This window comes from Glandiceps talaboti, chromosome 9 (assembly GCF_964340395.1).
Source record: "Glandiceps talaboti chromosome 9, keGlaTala1.1, whole genome shotgun sequence".
NCBI classification, from domain to species: Eukaryota; Metazoa; Hemichordata; class Enteropneusta; family Spengelidae; genus Glandiceps; species Glandiceps talaboti.
The window spans coordinates 13,106,917-13,116,045 of record NC_135557.1 but is presented as its reverse complement, the minus strand read 5'-3'; the positions used below and the strand labels follow the sequence as shown (position 1 = coordinate 13,116,045).

The window sequence follows — 9,129 nt, the reverse complement described above, 5'->3', positions numbered from 1 at the left end:
CAACATACTTTGATTGAAGACAAGACAGTTTTAACAATTAATTGTACGTCTTTAGTGACCATTTGTTTTTTGCTATAGGCGTCGTTTAAGATAAATTTTCTTTCAGTAGATTGCTGAATGAGTTTGAGTTCATCTGCTGAAGAGTGCATATTCTGACCTCTCGCTAGTGATTAACACTAGTCTAAACAAACTGCATTTGTAATGATCAGAGGGAAGGATTCATGCATATAAGACAAATACATCAAACAAATGAATCACTAGCCATATTCATATGCCCTGTAATAAAGGTCAACAATCAATCGACTTGATTACAAAGGGTCAGATGAGCTGAACATGCATTGATTTGTAAGAAAGTTAAAGCAGTCAAAAATATTGCCGGTGTTGAATAACGATATATTGGTAACACACTTTGGGATGAAGACAGTGATCTACGCATCTCTTTGATTTGCTTATCCCTTGTGATAACTGCTGACCATTACTGATGTATGTTGAATGAAAGTTTATTTTCGCCTCAAAATCAGAATGTTCATTCCCGGTGTTCGTTTTGACGATAAAAATCAACAATAAAACCAAGTAGAATTTTGTTTGAGTTAATTATTAGTTCAATGTTGTATTTGTATATTTGTTATGGCCCTCGTATGAAAACAACAACTTGAATCCAACATGTAGTTTTGTATGGAAATGAAAACACGAAAACACAAACGTGTAGATTTGAAGTGGACCAGCACCATGTAAACATCGATCGATTACTAGATTTTTACTGGATTGCGTTAATGTCCCTTTTATAAACAAAAATAATACATAATAAATAAAACAATAAACAAAAATTATAATTAACAAATAAACAAACAAACAAACAAACAAACAAACAAACAAACAAACAAACAAAAACAAAAAGTATAATAAATAAATAAATAAATAAATAAATAAATAAATAAATAAATAAATAAATAAATAAATAAATAAATAAATAAATAAATAACACTTTTTTAAATTGCTGATCATTATTTCTGTTATCCTAAAACTATCAATCTTTTCGTATTTAATTTGACATGTTCTTGGATAAAGTGAGGGAGGAGGTTTGAAAAGGTAGATGCGGATCTATTGTGCGATAGTCACGAAGATATTACGTCATTAATTTAATTATGAATGTCAAACCAATGCTTTGAAACTTTGATGTGTGCATTTTGAGGGATTTTAGTGGTTGCATCAATACATTTATGATCAATTATGTATACTAACAGTCTCAAAATCTCATGCAGTGGGTGGATATTGCAATGTTTGCTATCCAGCAAAGTTGAAACACATTGCGAAATTATCCACGGTCCACTACGATTTTCCAAAGTTTGCATGAAGTCACTTTGTATGTATGGCTGGGGAATTTTATTAATTTTGATTGAACAATATGTATGAACAATATGAATAGAAACTTTCATATCTCTTTATAATTTTAGTAAATTGCCTTTTCTCTGCGTTTTTTGTTAAAGGACAGTACCATTGTTGATGTCGTTATAGTAATGTACAATGAACTTCTAACACACTTTCTTTCATCACTTAATTTTTTTGCTCTTTCGGGCCATATTATTAAAATAGACCTGGATTCGTGGCAGGGCTAGTACTGACAATTAAAGCTGCCAAGTCAAATTATTTTGCCAATATTAACATACTCTCGCCGGATGACAATGTATGTAACAACAAAAGTTGATCGAAGATGAAAGAAAAAACCTCACGGCTCATTCAGTTTTTAGAATGACAATTTTAGATAAATTTATATGGTTTAAAAAGGGCTATGTGAGTTAACATGGGTAACTGTGAAGGATGTAGACCCTAACGCCGCAATTACAGTGAGCTTGTCGTTAAATAAAATTAAAAATGTAAAACAAGTTGATAGTAAAACACAGTGAATTCACATCTTTTTGGCAGTTCTATCAATCTTGTGTTCATCCATCAATCCTATCTCCCATCAGTTCATTCACTCATCTAGCAAACTGCAAGTCAACACAACAGCCAAGTAGCATACTAACCAGGCAGCCACCCAACCAGGCCACCCATCCGCCCGCCAACGAACGAACCAACCAACCAACCAACCAATCACCTAGCCAGCCAGCCACCCAACTATTTAGCTAGCTAAACGACCAACCAACCAACCAACCAACCAAACAACCAGCCAGCCAGCCAGCCAACAAATCAACACAATAGAAAAACATACATTATCATTTAGAATGTTATACATCAATACAATTGTGAAAGTTTGATATATCGATTATCAATTTAAATGTTCATTTTACTGCATGATCCTATATATTTATGAGTTAAAATCACAGATATTCACCTCATTAGCTACTAAATTACTCAACTAAATACCGCACCAAAAATAAGATGTCTAGGAATTTTCACGTTCACATATTTAATGTGTTTGACTCGAGACTGGTACTTTTTATACGGCTGTATTTTATCAAGCTTTGTCCCTATTTTCTTTTATTTGTTATACATCCACTTGTTTACAGTCTGACCACCATTCTCTGATTGAATTCGAAGACACGAACAAATGCAGTATCGGTGATTGATAGTGCGACATCATTGGCCATTGGTTTGTCTGTTAACCTAAGCTTTAGATGACTTTTATTTCAATGGACTGCTGAATGGGTTTGCGTCCATCTCTATATGTTGGCCTCTCTAACTTTAAGTTAGTGCTAGGAAGAAGAGCACAGCTACGTACCAGCTGTCTGCTTAACAGCCCCGTTACAGGGTATATTTTTCCACGGCACTGGTACATAGTTGTGAAAAATATGCATGTTGCATGGATTTGGAATATCGCCTCTGTGCCACGACTGTTTATCACATCCCAGTACCGTAGCTGTGTACGTTATACCTAGCACACAGTTATGCACATACATGTAACAGCTATGGTGGAATAATACCCTGTAGCAACCCTTTTGTTCATATCTGACTAGCATTCCTCACATAGCTGGTACATTGCTGTAGGAATCCCACTGTTACAGCTATGCTAACATAGCTGAAACATGGCTGTGGGAAATACCTGTTATAGTTATGCAAACATAGTTGGAACATGCATGACTGTGGGAAAAAGCTCTTGTACATGGATGTTGTAAAAACTGCATTGCTATTTTCACATCCATTTTACATTGATGTTGGCATACCAGTTACACATCTGTCAAATCTGGGTATGTTCCGCCTAGTGTGTTGGCCAGCTAGAGCTGTTACAGGGATATTGTACACAAAGCTGGTACAGTCCCCATGGCTCCACTGAGCTAGCACAGCTACGTGCACAACCCTGTTCTAGGTATGTGAATGTTACAGGGGTGTGCAAGGTTCAATGTGTACATGATGCACTGGTCTTGATAATATGGTATTTTCAAATTAAAGCCATGATTAGATAATTTCAATATGTAATTAAAAATTGATATAAATTTACCTCAATGTTGTTTCTTAATTTATGGATTTAGGGCCATATCCCGTGGGTATTGTGATGCAACGTTAACATTTATATATTTATAAATGAATAACAACTGTCAATTACAAGCCCGTGTTGGGACATACCATGTAACCGGACAACCCTTAGTCAGTTACTACAATTAATTTTTAAAAGATTTTGATTTCTTTCGGCTGTCTGTGTCATGGATGGAAGCGTTTGTTTATATCCGTCACTAACGCCACAATCAATGGAGAAAAGCTTCCCGCCTCTTTAGAAGACCGACCCTGGATTTGCCCCACGGCTCTATTTCAACACATTTTTTAAATAAGCGATATCTATCAAGAATTGCGTTTGACATTACTATTGGACATATACTGCTCACCTAGTAACTATATCTATAGGTGAAAACGTATAATTTATGCGACTTTAAATTTATAGAGACGTTGCAATGATGATGCTAATTGTGAATGAATGTTTCCTATGCATGTTTTTACCCTTAGTCATGTCATGAGTCATACTAGTGATTGCTCACTTGATTGTCATATGCGATTTAATATAATATTTACCTGCAAAAAAGTCACTCTCGGGAAGGGGGTACTTAAGTGATGGTCGCTGACCAGAAACAATTTTTTGGGTGGCCTTTAAAACTCTTTCTACGGTGAGTGCTATGCTACAACGTTCTATAAAGCTTCACATACATGCTGTTGTTGGCCTGGAGATCACTAACAGCAATGGGCAAATAGCAATCAATGAGAAAAAATAACTTGTTGCTTATGTTCTGTTGTATTCCAACAATTGTCTGTAGGAACGACAGTCTCAAAACTTTGCCCTTACGGAAGGAATTCAGTTTAAATCTGGTAATGTACATAAAACTGTAAGGTGTGAATAGTGATTGACAGGTAGTTTCAAGCTTCTTCCTGAGTGATGTGTATGCAACTATTTCAACTCCATTAAATAAAGCACTAGATTCTAATAGCATACATATGTATTACCCAAACAATATAATAGCTGTTTTTTCCAGATATTAACATATAATTTACCTCATCAGTATGCAAATTAAGTATACAAACTAACCTTTGAATGGTTTTCTTATAGAGTATGGATTTATAGCACAACCGAGTGGCGGTAATAGTGTTAGTTGACATTTATTAGTCTGTAAGTGTCAAAAGTATGTTTAATGGTACATATTTATTAAACATTTAAACACAAATATATCAATGATCACCGCTCTTCAAAAAAAATATATGTATTTTAGATTTCACCAAGTTGTGGTGTCTCACACGAGACCAGTATATTTTATATGGCTCCTTCTTTTCAAGCATGGTCCCCATTGTATTTCGTTGTAAATGACCTCACTGTTGAGAACAACATACTAACAGTATAAATCAGTTTGAAACAGTCTACACACTGTAATTTGACTGACGATGAAAAGATGTAGTCTGGGTATTAATTGTACAACTAACTTTTCAATTCAATCGATTGTTGATGTCACATCTCTAAACTTAAGCATTGAAGTATCATCGCCCATAAAAAGGGTGTAATGCGCAGACAAGGCAAATATTCTCCGACAATACACCGTGCAATTTTCACTTCTTATAGTCTTGGTTGAAGTCGTATTTATTCTACCTTTTATATCGTTACATTATCTTATCCGACTTGTCTTTGAGGGTATATTGGGATTTAGAGGGATGGGTGGCGTTGGGGGTAGTATTTATGGGAAATTTTCCGGATCGACATTAGGATTATAATATAAAGCCACCTCGACGTTGTTGCAACAAATAAGTTTATGAATCTGATGCAAGGTTAAAATTATTAAATTTCGAAATGAATGACACACATCATTTACAAACTTGTGTAGAAGCATGTCATATCTGGTAACATATTTTTAACAGTTTGGCTCGTCTTCTAAAAAAATTCACTTCAGCGTTTACTGTTGTATTGCCATTGTTTACACGTTTCTTGAATTGGATGAATTGTGTGTGGGAGTGCGGGTCAGGGAAGGGGTCTATAGCAAGTTGGTATCTATGGACGCTAATCACGACACGAAATTTGTCATCAGTTTCCTCATGAATGTCTGACCCAATCAACGACGACTTCGAAATTTTAAGTTGTGGACTGACACCAACCGACGACCGAGCGAACGAACGAACCAACCAACCAATCACTTACATAGCCAGCCAGCCAAGTAGCTAGCTAGCTAGACAAACATCCAACCACCTAGCCAACAAATCAACACAATGGAAAAACATACATATTATGTAGAATGTTATACTGGAATACAAATGTGAAATTTTGATATTCAAGTCGATTATCAATTTAAATGTTCATTTGAATGCATGACTCTATATATTCATGTATTAAAATCATAGATATTCACCTCATTAGCTATAAGTATGATGAAATTACTCAACTAAATACCGCACCAAAAATAAGATGTCTAGGAATTTTCTGATTGAAGACACGGACAAATGTAGTATCGGCGATTGATAGTATGAAATCATTAGCCATTGGCTTGACATAAGACCTACGCTTTAGATGACCTCACTCTCCAAAACACGATATATAGGTGTTTGTAAATTTCACCTAGTTATTAAAGACCATTACATTTTATATGGCTGCCTCTTTTCAGGTTTCTGTCCCCGTTGTCTTCTAGTGCCCTATGACCCCACTGTTGAAAATAGTAACGGCTATTCAAGCATTTTTGAAACATTGTGTACATCGTAAATTGACCGAAGCAGAAAAGAGGCCGTCTCGGTTATTGATTGCAAAGCAGTATCATCCATTAAGTCGTTTGTCAGGTTAACCGTTCATGTGATCTTTATTTCAACAAAGTGTTGAATAAGGTCACTGAGTTCATCTGCCTTCTGTAGCTTGAAGCTGACAAACAATGTATAATGCTCCTGCAAAAAGATATATCCCAAGACGAGAATCCCGGACAATTCTCGCGTGTCATTTTCTCAAATGAATGTTGAAGTCTCGTTCATCCTATCTTTTATCTTAACCAATATATCACTACCGTATCGCATCTGGCTTGTCTTTGGGGTTCTTTGTTTGGTTTGATGCCAAGAGAAGGGGTGGGGTGGGGTATCTGTGTGGAGTTTTGTTTAGATAAAAATTATTTATTGTAAATTATCATGAATGTAAAGCTAATTCAACGTTGTTTCAAGACAAATATTCGTGTATTTAATGCCATTATCGGCCGCATCATGTGGTTATTGTGATGCAACGTTTATATTTCTATATTTATACTTACATGAGAAAAATCGATTACCAGCTCGTGTAGGATCAAGCGATATTAAGAACAACATAGGCGATTGCTAAATTCAAATTTGAAACGGTTTATTTTGTTTTGGTTGTCCGTGTCATTTAGTGAAATTAATCGCACATAATTTTTTTGACTAGTCATCTAAAAGGCCAGACAGTGTATATCGTTATTTCGCATTTTCATTTACTCGTTTTGCCCTCGGTTCAAAAATGCTAACACTCCTTCCTTATATACATGCACGCATGTTTCTTACACGGGAATTCCAGTGACGGCGATAACCATTGGAAAACAGTGACAAATGAGGCAATATGCGATTTTCCGGTTCCAACATATGAACTAGAGAAACACCTACCTTTTCTTGAAGTTGAACTTCTACAATCCAAAGGTTGTTCCAATAACATATTTTAGGACGGCAACGACGAATAATCCAAACATTGAACTCACTGCAATATGAGCATATGGTCTCTATAGGAATTTGTTGCCGCGTTTACTGACAGAAATGCAAACGATCACATGAGTAAACTGTTTCACATCATTAACCTCTAACCTCATTGCTTTTCCAACAAGAGAGCACTCCGAGCAGACATGGTGGAAATAAAACTATTGTCGACTACTGATCACCATCCACCTTTGTTAGCTACACAGTTGCCGGAGATTTATATTTTGACTGACCCATTTCGATGTCAATGAATGTTAGAGGGAGGGGATTGGACGTCAGTTATAGTACTGCTGCATATATCTGTTGGTGATTTATATGAAGACAGAATTGAATGAACTTAGTTTGAAAATAGTGACAGTAGACGGCTGGAGAGATTGTTGAAACCAGTTCTTAACGTTGGCTTAAGTATGTACATAAAAGCAAATTCAGAATGCTTCAGCATCGATCAGTTTGTGTTTATTTATTTAAATTTATTTATTTATTTATTTATTTACTCATTTATTTGTTTGTGTTTATTTGTCTGTGCATACCTCAACATCAGTGTATGTATGTATGTATGTATGTATGTATGTATGTATGTATGTATGTATGTATGTATGAACGAACGAACGTGTGTGTTTGTGTGTTCTAACATATGTTCTCATTGGTTTGGGATACCTGTTGAATGTTGGAATTTCACGTTCTACTGGACATACCTTGCACCCGATATTAAAGCGGGGCAGAATACATGTAGCTCTATAGCTAGATAGATGAATGCATATGATTTCATCACAATGAAATATCATTACTTTTATCCATCAGAATTCATAAAATAATCATGTCAAGCAACTGGCCATGGTAGCGTTCAAAACATGTGATTCGTCTAGTGGAATGTTTTTCGGGATACCGAAATATTTGAACAGCGTTTGTCTCGGTTTTTGTTTGTACATACTCAACCACCCCTGTAACGCAGTGAAGTCTTCGGTTTATTCTAAACAAAGAGACGTTGGAGATCATATATTTGTATAACGTTAACTACTCGTTGTTTTAAACTCCCCTACTTTACAGAAATCGAGGTTCATTAATTGAAAACATTTTCTGAGTCACGAGTTTAGTGTACATTGTTGGAATTCGAAGGTAGGGAACATCATGATACGCAATACAAAGTTACATACTCAACATGTTTGCTGTCAGGCCTAAACAAATTGTGTGATTCCGATTACGCTCAATTTTAGAATAGGAGTAGGTAGATTTGTTGTCATATTTTTTATTCTATTTTGTTCATTTAAGAGTTTTCTGTTGTTTTTCGTATGGTCTCTGCATTATTGGTTTCTTCCCATCAGATGTATAGCCATCACAGATTGGAAGAACAGTTTTAAATTGCCTTTTTAAGATGGTGTCAGTTTCCACTTCCACTATTTCTCGCGAGTCTTCACAATTTTCACAATTTTATTATTTTTTTATCGAAAACATAAAAATAAGTTTAGGGTCGCCAGTAAAAAACTAGGTGGGGACGCGTAACCAGAACCAAACAATTTTCTTAGGTCTCACCACTGTACAAATTGTGATCATGCTTCTATCATTGAATGTTTGTTAATCAGAGTGACAGACAAGACAGACGAAATATCCTCATCAGTGCGTATCAGCCCCATATTTATTGAAATTATTCATAATACAGCTCGAACTCATCCTAGTATTACTCAGGTCGTATTTGGAATTGCTCATTTACATATATTACAATTAATATTTCATTTAGAACACGTTTCGACTAATGGCAGCCTGGTAATTGCGTATGACGTTTAGTTTTCACGTTATTTGTCACAAAAATATATAAATTTTCTCATTTTTATGTTAAAGCATGGAAATAAATTTGGGGATGTCTCGTCTATACATCCATAAAGTACTTTTTTCTGCCTAGCCTATCATTTTTTTAAAAAATCAACGATTCTTTTGTTTATTACAACCAATTATATTAGTACACAACTGCACTGACGGCAGCACCTTCAACGA

General features: G+C 35.4%; 1 protein-coding gene across 1 annotated transcript in view; it reads right to left on the bottom strand.

The window, feature by feature from the left end:
- LOC144440242 (uncharacterized) overlaps window positions 1–7,092 on the bottom strand; it is a 35,598-nt gene extending 28,506 nt beyond the window's left edge. Inside the window, exon 1 of the mRNA XM_078129566.1 lies at window positions 7,054–7,092. The gene's annotated coding sequence lies outside the window, so the exon portion shown is untranslated. The remainder of the gene's footprint in view (window positions 1–7,053) is intronic.
- Between the last annotated feature and the right edge of the window lie 2,037 nt (window positions 7,093–9,129).